Source organism: Mus pahari, chromosome 13 (assembly GCF_900095145.1).
Source record: "Mus pahari chromosome 13, PAHARI_EIJ_v1.1, whole genome shotgun sequence".
NCBI classification, from domain to species: Eukaryota; Metazoa; Chordata; class Mammalia; order Rodentia; family Muridae; genus Mus; species Mus pahari.
Genome location: NC_034602.1, coordinates 27,789,511 through 27,802,877, shown reverse-complemented (window position 1 = coordinate 27,802,877; position 13,367 = coordinate 27,789,511). Strand labels below are relative to the sequence as shown.

The following is a 13,367-nucleotide window of genomic DNA, read 5'->3' as shown; positions in this document are numbered from 1 at the left end:
AGAGAGAGAGAGAGAGAGAGAGAGAGAGAGAGAGAGAGAGAGAGAGATGGTACTTTGCCTGTCCCACGTACATTTGCCTCCATTCACATATAATCTGAAGCAATCAAAATGTAATTGTGCAGGTAAATGAGCACAAAATTGGGTCCACACAAGAAATGAGCTATCAAGTCATGAAAAGGACAGGCAGAATTGTAAATATATATTACTAAGCTAAAAAAAAAAAAAAAACCAATCTGAAAAGGCTACATGCTACAAAATCCCAACTACAGGACAGGTGAGTGGGTGCTAGGGGCTCTGGGGAAGGAAGAGACTGGCTTCTTACTTTCTATTCACTTTGCAAGAGCCTAAAAATAGTCTATTAAAACAATGCTTCTCTCTTCTGAACTCATTGGACAACTGTATTCATTGCACATATATCCAGACACATAATGAAAAACTAAAATCAGGACTGGAAAGATGATTTAGCAATTAAAGAGCTTTTATAGAGAACCCAGGTTCAATTCTTGACACCACATAATGTCTCACAATCATATATAACTCCAGTCTAGGGAATCAAGAGCCTTCTGGCTTCTGTGGGCACCAGGCATGCATGTGGTACACAGGCATACATGCGGACAAAATACTCATATAGACAAACAATTTTTAAATTTAAAAAATATATCTTACTAATTATTTTTAAAAGTAGGCTGTATCCTTTGCTGGGAAGAAGAAATAGCCACACCAATTCACCTATAGTAATTAATGTTTGACTCAATGAAATTAACCAGTGACAGATCTAGAAAAGGGCTGGGATGACCAACACACCAATCATGTCCTATCTGAGTGTTTAAATGACATTCTCTACAGAAGCTTCCTATGGTCAGATAACCCAAATACTCCTTGGTCTTCTCCCCCAATGCTTACTCAGTGATTATATGAATAAACAGAAACTGAAGCAAGAATGAAAAACAGGAGCTGAAGAGATGGCTCAGAGGTTAAAAGCACTGACTGCTCTCCCAGAGGTCCTGAGTTCAATTCCCAGAAACCACATATAATGGGATCCGATGCCCTCTTCTGGTGTGTCTGAAGACAGCTACAGTATACTCATATATATAAATTAACTTTTTTAAATCTTTTTTTAAAAGATATATTTATTTTATTTATGAGTACATTGTAGCTGTCTTCAGACACACCAGAAGAGGGCATCGGATCCCATTATGGATGGGTGTGAGCCAACATGTGGTTGCTGGGATTTGAACTCAGGATTTCTGGAAGAGCAGTTGGTGCTCTTAACCACTGAGCCATCTCTCCAGCCCTTAAATCTTAGAGAGAGAGAGAGAGAGAGAGAGAGAGAGAGAGAGAGAGAGAGAGAGAGAGAGAGAGAGAGAGAGAGAGAGAGAGAGAGAGAGAGAGAAAGAGAAAGAGAAAGAGAAAGAGAAAGAAAGAAAGAAAGAAAGAAAACCAGAATGGCTCAATAACATGCATACCCATCATGGAACTGGCCCTATCACTGCTGACAGTTAATCTGTACAATATCTAGCGAAGGTAGGCAGCTATCATTAACAGGTTGACTATATTGGACCCTTTCATCATGATAGGGATTGGCAATTTGTCCTCTCTAGGAGAGAAATGTTTTTGTTTGGTTTGGTTTAGTTATAGTTTTTCAAGATAGGGTTCTCTGCTTAACAGCCCTGGCTGACTTGGAACTAGCTTTGTAGACCAGGCTGGCCTAGAATGCAGAGAATCTAGAAATACCAGCTGAGAAATAATTCTCAACAGGGCCTTTAGCACCAGTGAGTGTTCAGTCAAAAGGCAGAGGCCACATCAAGAACCTAGGCATGGTGGCACACACCTTTAATCCTAGTACTCAGGGGGCAAAGACAGATGGATTCCTAGAGTTTACAAGCCAGCCTAGTTAGTCTACATGAGGAGTTCCAGGACATCCAAAACTACATAAAGAAATCCTGTCAAACAAACAAATCTAAAAGGGGCCACATACCACTGAAGAGAGTTAGCTGTTTCTTAGTAAAGAATAGGATCAATAAAAACAGGAGTAAATACAGGAGCAGCCATAGATCTGAGGTACTGACTAGGGCCCTAGTCAGTTCTGGCAACTCTCTTCTGCTGTGTACTCACCCATCACTCACAGCTGTCTTACACTCTATGTTATTCTGACTTACCTGCTGACTAAGGACCAGCTCTGGCCCAGGAACCCTGACCAACTACTGATTATAATTCTATCTTCCATAGGTCTCATCTCCAGCCTTGGAGAGAAGGCTCCTTTCAAATATGTTCCTTGGTATTTGTTTTAAATGGATAAAGTTTGTAGCAGTGGTGGTGCATGCCTTTAACTCTAGCACTCAGGAGGATGCAGGTGGATCTGAGCTCTAGACTAGCCTGGTCTACGGAGCGAGTTCCAGGACAGCCAAGGACTTCTGGTCTTAAAGAACAGTCCCACTAGGCCTGGCAGTGGTGGCGCACGCCTTCAATCCAAGCACTTAGGGGGTAGAGGCAGGCGGATTTCTGAGTTCGAGGCCAGCCTGGTCTACAGAGTGATTTCCAGGACAGCCAGGGCTACACAGAGAAACCCTGTCTCAAAAAAAAAAAAAAAAAAGTCCCACTAGATACAGAATATTCTATATAAATGATCAATACAAGATACTTGGTTTTCTGTGGTCAGATGCTTGTGGACGTTGTACATCGTGGTGCGGAGCCTAGTGCGCACCACGATGTACAACGTCCACAAGCAGGCCAGGGCTACACAGAGAAACCCTGTCTCAAAAAAAAAAAAAAAAAAGTCCCACTAGATACAGAATATTCTATATAAATGATCAATACAAGATACTTGGTTTTCTGTGGTCAGACAGACAAATTTGAGATGAGAAATGGTTTAAAATTTAAACTTAAAGTATACTCTCTCACTGCCAAGTTTAATGATTAAAAAAAGAAGGAAGGGAAGGGAAGAGAAGGGAAGGGACACCTGAACCAACAGCTAAAAAGCAAAGTTGTAATTTGTAGACCAGAATAGCTGAAGTTACATACAGACTTCACCATAAGAACTAATTGTCAGCCGGGCATGGGGGCACATGCCTTTAATCTCAGCACTCGAGAGGCAGAGGCAGGCGGATTTCTGAGTTGGAGGCCAGCCTGGTCTACAGAGTGAGTTCCCAGACAGCCAGAGCTATACAGAGGAACCCTGTCTCAAAAAACAAAACAAAACAAAACAAAAAAAGGAAAAAGAACAAAGAACTAATTGTCTAGGAATAAAACTCTTTTTTTTTTTTTTTTTTTGGTTTTTTTCAAGACAGGGTTTCTCTGTATATCCCTGGCTGTCCTGGAACTCAGAAATCCGCCTGCCTCTGCCCCACGTCTGACTGGAATAAAACTCTTAATTAAATGTACCAATAAAGTGAAAACAATGAAAAAAATGATCAACTATGACAATAGTAAAGGGGGAAAGAGGGGGCTGGTGAGATGGCTCAGTGGGTAAGAGCACCCGAATGCTCTTCCAAAGGTCCGGAGTTCAAATCCCAGCAACCATATGGTGGCTCACAACCATCCGTAACAAGATCTGACTCACACTTCTGGAGTGTCTGAAGACAGCTACAGTGTACTTACATATAATAAATAAATCTTTTAAAAAAAAAAAAAAAAAAAAAAAAAAGGGGGAAAGAACATGAAACATGTAGAATCCTAAAATGTGAATTTTGTTTGAAAATGTCTTTAAGCTCCTTTCCATATGTTGATGTGACTTCCCAGATTAGTAACACTGGCACTGATAAATGTTCCAACAATGTGAATCATCTGAATTTGTTATAAAACAGAATGAAGAAGAAAATAACAAAACATTACCCCAGAACCGTATGTCCCTCACCCAACAAATTTTAGTCAGCATGAATTCTGTATTTGTACCTACCTGTTTCTAAATATAATGGCTACAAAGTCAAGACTGTATTGAAATAAATAAACAACCACAGACTAGCAGAACACTTATCATATCTCAGTGTAAGTCATTATCAAGGGGAAACTAACAGTCTGTATGTTAGAAATAGTGAGAAAGGAAACTGCACTGGAACTCTGCAGTCAGAAAGCCTGAATTTCAATTCCAACTCCATCTCCCAACAGGCTGTGTGCAACCTTGAGAAGCCTCCCCCACTCCTTTTTGCACTGTTTTGAGAAACAGACACTCTGTGTAAGCTCTGAAAAACAGATTTTAAATCAATACTGAAAATTATAGTTACTCAGAGAACAAACACTTGGAATAAAAGAGTACAACACTGGTTGACACTCACTACCCACTCTTCATCCTTTAGCAAGTGCTTAGCATTTCTTGGCCTGTGTCTTCATTTATTTATTAATTTTTTTTTTTTTTTAAATCTACTCAGGCTTACCAGAGAACCAAATAAGAGGCTGAATTATTATAGATAGGTCATGAGCTTAAATGCAGACTCTGAAGTCTAGACCCTTGAGCATAGTGATTACCAGTCAAAATGCCACTACTTGCCGTTCTTGTTGTTTTTTTTTTTAAATATTTATTTATTACATGTAAGTACACTAGCTGTCTTCAGACACTCCAGAAGATGGTGTCAGATTTTGATACAGATGGTTGTGAGCCACCATGTGGTTGCTGGGATTTGAACTCAGGACCTTTGGAAGAGCAATCGGTACTCTTAACCACTGAGCCATCTCTCCAGCCCGTTCTTGTTGTTCTTAAATATGATTATTAGGTGTTTACACATGCCTCCTTCAACCTTCATTATGACATTATTACACTATCCATCTGACATGGGGGTGCTATTTATTGCCATTAAAATGAGGAAATGCAGAGGTTTAGAGAGATAGCTCAGTTGTTCGCAGCACTGGCAGCTCTTGTGGAGGACCTGGGTTCTATTCTAAGATTCATATGACGGTTTACAACCACCTGTAACTACAAGTTCTCAGGAATACAATGCATTTCTCTACCCTCTGTGTGTAATACATGCATGTAGTACAGACATACATACAGGTATACACCCATACACATAAAATAAAAATTGTTTTTAACTGACAAAATTTTTTAGTAAAGTACTTGCCACACAAACATGAGAACCAGTTCAGATCCCCAGCACCCACAGAGCAAGTCCAGGAATACAGGCCATATGAGATCAGTATAATGAAGACAAAAATGAAATGAATGAAACTGTTTGTTTCAGATCATCCCTTACCCTGAAGCCAAGGCTCGAGCTTGTCAAACTTGCAGCAACAGTTCTGCCTCAGTCTTCTGTGTACTAGGCTTACAGGTATGCATCACCATACCCGTAATAGTTTTTAATGTTTTTCCTGTGCTGTGGGTCCAACCCAGGGCTCTTCCTTTTACAAGTGCTCTACAACTGACTACATGTCTGTCTTAGTTTGGGCTTTACTGCTGTGAGCAGACACTATGACCAAGGCAAATCTTTTGTTGTTGTTGTTTTGTATTTTGTTCTGTTTTTTTCGAGACGGGGTTTCTCTGTATAGCCCTGGCTGTCCTGGAACTCACTCTGTAGACCAGGCTGGCCTCCAACTCAGAAATCCGCCTGCCTCTGCCTCCCAAGTGCTGGGATTAAAGGCGTGCTACACCACGCCCAGCTCCAAGTCAAATCTTAAAAAGGACAACATATATTTGGGGCTGGCTTATAGGTTCAAAGGTTCAGTCCATTATCATCAAGGTGGAAGCACAGCAGGCATGGTACAGAGCTAAGAGTTCTGTCTTCATCTGAAGGCTACCAGTGAAGAAGACAACTACAGTGTACTTATGTATAATAATAAATCTTTAAAAAAAAAAGTATACATTTACTGTGTACCATGTAATGGTTTCTGTTTAGTTGGTTGGGGTTTTTGTTTGGTTTGGGATTTTTGTTGTTTGGTTTTTGTTTGTTTGTTTGTTTGTTTGAGATAGAGTTTTTCTGGGTAGCTTGACTGTCCTGGAACCTGATCAGAATCTGATGCCTCTGCCCACCACTGCTTGGTTGCCATATGATTTCTTTAATAGAAGGTGAACACAATGTGATGTTTCAGTAGATGGTATACACTATTATATCAGTAGATGATACGCACTGTGATGTTCAGGCATATGTGATACATGCTGTGCTCATAGTAGTCGATGACATACATGGCCATGTTTCAGGAGATGGTATTCACTGTCAGGTTCAGTAGTAGATGGCATACATCATCATACTTTGGTAGATGGCATATCAAGTATATATTATATAGGATATTTCAAATCCTTCTAGGGCTAGAGATGTCATTCTTGCTAAGCATGCACAAGACTCTTTTTATCCCAAGATCCTTTAAAAAAAAAAAATCTAAGGGAAAGACAGGTTGGAAGGGAAGAAAGAAGTGAGAAAAGGAATAAGGGTAATTCTGTCTTTATAGAGTGTGGTATAGTCTTACACATTTGTTAACTCCAACACTTGTCAAGAAGTCAAAGAACCCAGGGATCAAGACCAGCCTCAACTACAGAGGGCAGTAGTCCTCATGCCATGACCTTTTAGTACCCTCATGTTATAAGAGTCATGTTATGGTGATCCCCAACCTTAAAATTATCTTCATTGCTACTTTATAACTAAATTTCTACTGATACGAATCATAAATACCTGATATGCAGGATGAATGACCTGTTTCGGGATTTTTTTTTTTTTAAGATTTATTTATTATATGTAAGTACACTGTAGCTGTCCCCAAACACTCCAGAAGAGGGAGTCAGATCTTATTAAGGTAAGCCACCATGTGGTTGCTGGGATTTGAACTCTGCACCTTTGGAAGAGCAGTCGGGTGCTCTTACCCACTGAGCCATCTCCCCACCCCCTGGAAATATTTAAAGAAAACAAATCAGCACGTCCCTGTGCTTGCTGGCGACTCTAGGCCCTGCTGCGGTCCTGCAGACTTTGTCTCTACCCACCAACTCTCCAGTAGGCTGTGAGTTCCTTTTGCTGCCACACCAGCCCAATGCAATGACCGCCCCCCACAACACCCCTCCCCATGGTCAGCTGCCAGACCACCCAGCAACCCAGTAAAAACAAAACTCTACAAGCTTATAATTAACCAAGCCGATTTATTTATCAATAAATTTTCTTTTTCTTTTTTTTTTGTTACTAAATTTTATTTATGAATTAATACAAAACATTGCAGACCAATGTGTCTTAATTCTCCTCCTCCTCCTCCTCCTCCTCCTCCTCCTTCTCATCCTGGTTAATCTGGAAGTAACACAGTTTGTAACTCTCTTTGCTGTTGGCGACAACACGCAGCCAGTCTCGAAGGTTGTTCTTCAAATATTTTTTGGTGAGATATTTCAAATACCTTTTGGAGAAAGGCACCTCGGGGGTGACCAGCTTTCCCGTTCACCTTGATTCTCTCCTGGAAGAACTGCTCAAAATTGGCAGCATCCATGATTCCATCTTCTACAGGGTGAGTGCAATCGAGGGTGAACTTCAAAACCTGCTTCTTGTTTTTTGACCCCCTTCGCCACAAGCTTTTTCACAGGCTCCACGGCGGCAGAGGAGGCAGAAAGGGAGGGGGGCGCACTACACAAGCGCAAAGAGCCCGCAGTGCATGTATCAATAAATTTTCAATTCACAAGATGCCAATACAATAATTTCAGACCCAACTGATAATGATAAAACTTGCCCACCTCTATTAGACAAATTATCCCAGATATTCTATCCTTTATGATATCATAACTATCTGTGGCTATTAAAACCACGCTGGGGCCAGGCGTGGTGGCGCACGCCTTTAATCTCAGCACTCGGGAGGCAGAGGCAGGCGGATTTCTGAGTTCGAGGCCAGCCTGGTCTACAAAGTGAGTTCCAGGACAGCCAGGGCTATACAGAGAAANGGCAGGCGGATTTCTGAGTTCGAGGCCAGCCTGGTCTACAAAGTGAGTTCCAGGACAGCCAGGGCTATACAGAGAAACGCTGTCTCGAAAAAAACCGAAAACCAAACCAAAACAAAACAAAAAAAAACCCATGCTAGATCTGGCTCTTCTTCCTGTCCATCAGTCTCCATCTTAGTTCTTCCCCTTTTTCCCAAGATGCTGTCTCTGTAACTCTTAGCTCCGCCTCCCTTTCCCTGTCCAACTATATATGTCATCTTCTCTGTGCACACTTATGTGAACTCAGGTAGAGCCTAGAGGTTAAAGTCAGGTGTTTTCTATTAATCTCCACCTTATGCTTTTGAGATTTAACTCTTTTGAGTCTCACACTGAACTTTACTGATTCAGCTAACCTGGCTGCCAGCAAACATCAAGAATCTGCTCTAGCTGGGCCGTGGTGGCGCACGCCTTTAATCCTAGCACTTGGAAGGCAGAGGCAGGCGGATTTCTGAGTTGGAGGCCAGCCTGGTCTACAGAGTGAGTTCCAGGACAGCCAGAGCTATACAGAGAAACCCTGTCTCGAAAAAACCCAAACCAAACCAAAACAACAAAAACAAAACAAAAGAATCTGCTCTATCTCTGGATATATTACACACACAATGGACGAAAAAGAAATGCACCAGTGCATACACTTGCATACAACAGAGCAGCACATATACATAATGTGGTGAAGAGAGCAAGAAGAGTGTGATATGTTCCTTCTATTTTCAGATGAAAATAAGAATAGCCCTTCCCCTTACTTACTTCATCTTGGGGAAAGGCCACCACAGGAGAAAATGAAGTAATTCAGGATCAGCTTTGTTTGTTTGTTTGTTTGTTTCCTTTTTATTGTCCTCTACCTTCAGTCCTACTACTGCTTGGGAGAATGAGGCCAGGACATGTATAGGATGTTGCACTTTAGTCAGGCCTAAAACTGGAGCCTAGTCCAGAAGGTCCAATACCTCCTCCCCAAGGATATGTAAAGACACAGACATTATGATTAATCAATGCCAGTGCTGCTCAGCCCTCAGTATAACTTCACTTTTTATAAAAATAAGCAGTGACTATACATTTCTTTAAAGTCTCAGATGTATGAATGGCATGTGATAATATGTACTCAGTCCTACTATGGTTATCTATCTTACCTACTCTATATCTATGTTTTATACACATATCACAAAGCACTTTATCCCACTGTCCCACTAAATATGAATGTTCTGTAATTAACTTATTTTGTACAATATACCAATGACATTCTCCATGGTCATATCAGAACTTGTTAAATTTAACTATGAAAATGACCAGGTACACATCTGTAACCCTTGTACTGAGAAGGCTGAGACCGGACAAGACTTTTCAAAGCCAGCCTGGAAAATAAAACCAGACCTTGTCTTAGAAAAGGGAGAAGGGAGGGAAGACAGGGGAGGGTAGAACAGAGCAGAGAAAGGTAGCTCGTGGCTTTATATTTCAGTACTCAAGACACTGAGGCAGGCAGATCTCTGTGAATTTACTGAGAGCCTGGTCTATACGGCAAACAGCAAGAAAGGAAGAAAGAAATATATCATAAGCAGTTCTTTAAGAAATACATAATTGGAGCTAGAAAAATGGCTCCGTAGTTTCAGAACATGTACTGTTCTTGTAGAGTCTAGAAATAATCCAAAAAGAAGGTCTCAGCCTTCTGGAATATGGAAATGTAGCAAAGGCCAACTGTACGCTTAATTTTTTTAAACTCTATTTTTAATAAAAATTTTTAAATGTTTTAACCTTCTCTCTAGCCACCAGAGGTAGTGGGAAAAAAGGGTTATTAGGATGTGAAGGGAAGTGGACCTGTTTAGAAATTGTTCTTGGAGCTGGGCGGTGGTGGCGCACGCCTTTAATCCCAGCACTTGGGAGGTAGAGGCAGGTGGATTTCTGAGTTCCAGGCCAGCCTGGTCTACAGAGTAAGTTCCAGGACAGCCAGGGCTATACAGAGAAACCCTGTCTCGAAAACAACAAGAAAAAGAAATTGTTCTTGGGCTGGAGAGATGGTTCAGTGGTTAAGAGCATTGACTGCTCTTACAGATAACCGGAGTACAATTCCCAGCAACCACTTGGTAACTCACAACCATCTGCAATGGGGTCTGATGCCCTCTTCTGGTGTGTTTGAAGAGAGCAATGGTGTACTAATATACATAAAATAAATAAATAAATCATTAGAAATTGTTCTTTGGAGTAAATCTCATCTGTGTCATTAGGAAATCAGCAGTTCAGTTCACAGGTCAGCAGCGGCAGCTCAATCAACTTGCTATTATCACCTTTAACTAAATTGTGCACAGTGCATATTTCATACATATGTTACTGCACAAATGTATATTACCTGTTAGAGTTTACAGGTTTACAGACAACAATGAAGTCAAAGCAACCCTGACAAGATTCATTCTTAGGGATGCTGAAAAGCTAAGACATATTTATTGCAGCATCCTGCTTGATCTTAGAGTGCCTTGATACTGTTTCCTAAAAAATCTGTATCCAGCACAATTTCAAAATGGCTAGATTATCTAGCATCATAAGACTGTCCCAGTCAGGACTTCAATTAAGCCCTGAACTTTCTCAGTATACAGAGTCTGGACAACAATGCTACAGCTATCTTTCTTAAGACTGACCAATATCCAAAAGAGTGTGTGTGTGTGTGTGTGTGTGTGTGTGTACAAGCAAAAGGAAAATGATGCCCCCAAATCACCAGGAAGCAATTTTAAAAGAGCAATGCCCTCATTCACAAAAGGTGGGGTGGATGGTTTTTGATCATTCAATATTCATGGATGGATATTTGTCATCATTTAAAAGGGTAGGTTGCTAATTAATGGTCTTGACCAGGGAGGAAATATAATGAGGGAGATTGGATTCAGGGATTTCTTTTTCTTTCCTCTATCCTTCATTCTCTCCTATCTGGTATCAGCGAGAAAGGGGTGGAAAAAGGGTAACCAAAAGAGGGGGGTGGGGAAATGGCATAAAGGGTAGATTATTGAATATACACTTTAAATATATAGAGTTTCTACTGGCCAAAAAGGTATAGATCAGATTGCATACTGATATAAAATTAAGGTTTTATTTGGTATAGATCTTTGTATATTAATACAAAATTAAGGTCTATTTGGTTACAACATACTATGCAGCAACCTTTTTTTGTTGTCGTTTTGTTTTTTTGAGACAGGATTTCTCTGTTTAATCTGGCTGTCCTAGAACTCACTCTGTAGACCAGGCTGGCCATGATCTCAAGAAATCCGCCTGACTCTGCCTCCCAAGTGCTGGGATTAAAGGCGTGCACCACCATGCCCGGCTTGTGGCAACCTTTTTTTTAAAGATTTATTTATTTATTATATGTAAGTACACTGTAGCTGTCCTCAGATACTCCAGAAGGTGGCGTTAGATCTTGTTACGGATGGTTATGAGCCACCATGTGGTTGCTGGGATTTGAACTCCGGACCTTCGGAAGAGCAATCGGGTGCTCTTACCCACTGAGCCATCTCACCAGCCCTGTAGCAACCTTTTTAAAGGTATTATTGCTATATAATTCTTAAGAATCCAAGGTTAAGTTCTAGTACAAACTGTTTAGGATAATTTAAAAACGTAAGTTAGTAGTCAGACAGTCAGACCCATGGTTATGTTAGATATTAGTTTAGGTAATTACAGAAATATGTTTCCAAGGTTAAACAGATAGTAAATAACTAGAAACAATTCAGATATACTATACATGAATGGATGGTCTTCAAAAACCTCAGTGATCTACAGAATATGGTAAAGATAATTTATTAAAAGGCCTTTTTTGACAGTGAGAAAGGTCTGTTACTGGTAGTACCCCCATTCTACTTCAAAGCAAATGATGAGCATTGAAGAACCTCCATATGGAGTATGCTTCAAAAGTGGCAGCAGGAAAGCTGACTGCCAAGCTTTACAGGAGCTAAATTTTTCATAATTCCTCTTTCACAAAAAAGTTTGTCATATACTGGGCCAGAAGGCTGAATATGATGCTCCAACAACAGAGAAATTTGGGGGGACTATAGAGGCAGTCAGCTTTCTCTGTCATATTTCTATAGTTTTGGAAGCTACTTGCCTACATACTCAGGTAATATTATTCCTTCTCAGGTCTCAGATTGGGTTATAATCTTACATATAAATTTAAGTTGTGTAGGATTTTAAAAAATGGTTAGGGGGTGGAGGGGAGATGGTTCAATGATTAAGTATTGGCTGCTCTTACAGAGGTTCTGAGTTCAATTCCCAACAACAACATAGTGGCTTACGACCATCTATAAGGGGATCTGATGCCCTCTTCTGGCATGCAGATGTAGATACAGGTAGAGCACTCATACATAAATAAATCTTGAAAAGGTGTTAAGTGTAAGAAGATGTTTTTGGTTCGTAATTCAAGTTGGAATAGAAATTGATTTAGGTATAGAACTCTGAACTCACCAAGATAGGCTAGATAGTGTAATATTTTCTCCAAAGCTGCCAAACATGTATGAACTGGACAGTGTGAATTTAAAGCTTACCTAATAGTTTTCATAATTGTTTTTATTTTATATAGTTTATCATTGTAAGAGATAAGACCTTTTATTGGACTAAATGGGGGAAATATACAGAGAATTTCTTGTGTGAAAGCATCACCTGTCAATACAATGCTGAGGGCCTATTAGCAAAAGGCCACTGCTCTTCCAGAGGACCTAAGTACAATTCCCAGCAACCACATAGTGGCTTACAACCATCTATAAGGGGATCTGATGCCCTCTTCTGGTGTGGCTGAAGAGAGCAATGGTGTACTCATATATATATAATCTTTTTTTGTTTTAAAAAAGAGAGTGTCATAGTAAAATCCACTATTTTTTAGGCTAACTGAAAAAAAAATTAATTTAATCTGAGCAGTGGTGGTGCATGCCTTTAATCCCAGCACTCCAGAGGTAGAGGCAAGCAGAGACCCAGGACAGCCAGAGCTATATAGAGGAACCCTGACTTGAAAAAACAAAAGAAGAAAAAAGAAAAAAAAATGGAAATGGAAACTACTGGTTTCTTTGGAGACTCAGCTGTGCCATGTGATATTATTCTGGAAACTATGTTTTTGCTGAAACAAACACACGGGAAGATGTTTAACTAAGAACAGACACGTGGTGTTTTCCTGGAGGAAGCCTGGAAAAAGGGCATGTAATGTTTTCCTAGAGGAGATGCCTGAAAATAAGCGCATGATGTTTGGAAAGCATATAAATATAGCTAAACACACAGTGAACAATGCTGGATGATTTTGGCACACAATGCCATGGTTGAACTTTGATGACACTGATCTTCACTGACAACACTGGATGGTATTGGTATGCCTTACTATTCTTTGTTGGTCATTGTTTGCCTTGACTTCATAGAGAGAAATGCACCAAAAAACTTCTAGTGGTGTTCTGGTGGCTTCTTTTTTTTTTTCCCCTTTTAAAAAAAAAAATTTATTTATTATTATTTTCTTTATTTACATTTCAAATGCTATCCCGAAAGTTCCCTATACCCC

At 40.2% G+C, this 13,367-nt stretch overlaps 1 protein-coding gene and 1 pseudogene across 4 annotated transcripts in view; both read right to left on the bottom strand.

The window, feature by feature from the left end:
- The window catches only part of Fam193a (family with sequence similarity 193 member A), a 122,046-nt gene that overhangs the window by 88,816 nt on the left and 19,863 nt on the right, over positions 1–13,367 (bottom strand). The window lies entirely within an intron of this gene.
- Positions 7,140–8,616, bottom strand: LOC110330288 (annotated as a pseudogene).